This window comes from Heliangelus exortis, chromosome 26, assembly GCF_036169615.1.
Source record: "Heliangelus exortis chromosome 26, bHelExo1.hap1, whole genome shotgun sequence".
In the NCBI taxonomy this organism is placed as follows: Eukaryota; Metazoa; Chordata; class Aves; order Apodiformes; family Trochilidae; genus Heliangelus; species Heliangelus exortis.
This window is the reverse complement of record NC_092447.1, coordinates 20452-22004: the sequence shown is the minus strand read 5'-3', so window position 1 is coordinate 22004 and position 1553 is coordinate 20452. Positions and strand designations below refer to the sequence as shown.

At 51.6% G+C, this 1553-nt stretch overlaps 1 long non-coding RNA gene across 1 annotated transcript; it reads left to right on the top strand.

The window, feature by feature from the left end:
- Nucleotides 1–306: 306 nt before the first annotated feature.
- LOC139807711 (uncharacterized) lies at nt 307–677 on the top strand. The gene is made up of 3 exons (XR_011730653.1): nt 307–384; nt 464–515; nt 622–677. It is a non-coding gene; the product is annotated as an uncharacterized lncRNA (long non-coding RNA).
- The last annotated feature ends 876 nt before the right edge of the window (nt 678–1553 follow it).

Sequence of the window (1553 nt, the reverse complement as noted above, 5' to 3'; positions counted from 1 at the left end):
TCCCCACATCCTTGCATCCTCAGGTCTTGAAGGCGGCATCTCGGGCATCCATCGCTTCGTTCCCTCGCTTTGCAGACGCATCGCTGTAGGTCTTATTGCCCAAAAGTCTTGGATTCCAGAGTCCCTGTTCTTGCTGCGAGTTTTATCTCGAGCTCAAGTCTTGTGACTCACGTGGCTGTGTCTCGGGTCAGTCTGTGCCTGTGAGTGTTTGGCTTGGAGCTGCCCTGCCTGCTGGGTAGGATCAGGGGCCACAGAACCACCACAACCTGACCGACTCGGTGTTGAGCGGCGGTGCGGTAACTTGCGTAATCCTGTTTTTCAGATCCCGCAAGTCAAGGATGAGCGAGAAACGGATGGAGGAGGAGACAAGGGAACCAGCTGAAGGTTAGTCAGGGTGTGCAGTTGGCGGCAAGCTGCCTCCCTTGGCTACCTGACCACATTACGGTTTGTTGTCATTTTGAAGGCGGAAGCGGCGAGCGAAGCGGGATACGGACACCAGAGGTGGCTGTGGCAAGGTGAGCGATGGCCGGTGGGCTGGAGGAGCAGTTATTCTCAGGTGTTGTATTATTGGTTGGTCATGAGCATCCCTTGTTGTTTTGTGGGGTTTTTTTTGTTTTTCAGGTGCCCTCCTAACCTCATCGTGGTACCCCAAAGAGATGGCAGAAAGATGGGCGAGGGGCAAAGGTAATGGAGCAGGAGATAGATGTCACAGTGGCCTGGGTGTTGCTGGAGGCAATATCTCAGCGTGTGCCTTTTGCCTTGACTTTTGCAGGTGTCACACACAGTGCCGGAGTGACAAAGCCACGTCTTGAGGAACAGTTGGAGAAGGTGAGATGGCTGTGTGCAGAGTCGTTCACGTGTTTTATATCAACTCGGTTAAATGTTTCCTCTTTTTTTGCAGGCGGTGTGCCTCCTACTGTTGAGAACAGATGACTCTTAAAGGTGAGGTGGTACAGGGGGGGTTCATGGAGCTCGTGATGATCAATCATCAGAACAGTAACTCTCTCTTGTTCTTTTTAGGTGACCAAAGCAGTGGTGTAGACAGGATTGAACTCTGGATCAAGAAGGGGAGAAGAATGCTGTGGGACTCTTCTGAGGCCTCTTTTTTGTAGTGTAAGTGTTTGGAGACAGCTGAAGCGGTCCTAACTGGTGACATGGATTCTGATTTTTTCCTTTTTTTTTTTTTTTTCTGATTGCAGATGGTGAACAGGAATGTGTGTACTGAAGGAACGTGCCTGTCACGGAGAGGTGTTTGCCGCTGGACATAGATTCCGAACCCCAGCTCTCGGAAAGATAAGTCGAGGGACTGAATTGTTGGGGGGTTGAGGTTGGGAGTTGCCGGAGGGATTTTGAAGTTTGCTTTCTGGGAGAGTGCTGTTTGGGAGTAGCCCCCTTTGCGTGAATAAGCGGAGCCAGTTAGTTTCCAGCACGATGCTAGTGTGGGCAGGGCAGCTCCAGCCTTGGTGTCTGGGGTTGTGCGTTTTGTGTTGTCCGTCTTCGTCTCGGCGCTTCCTCAGGCCTTGATGGTCTTCTGTGTGTCCTCACAGAACAAG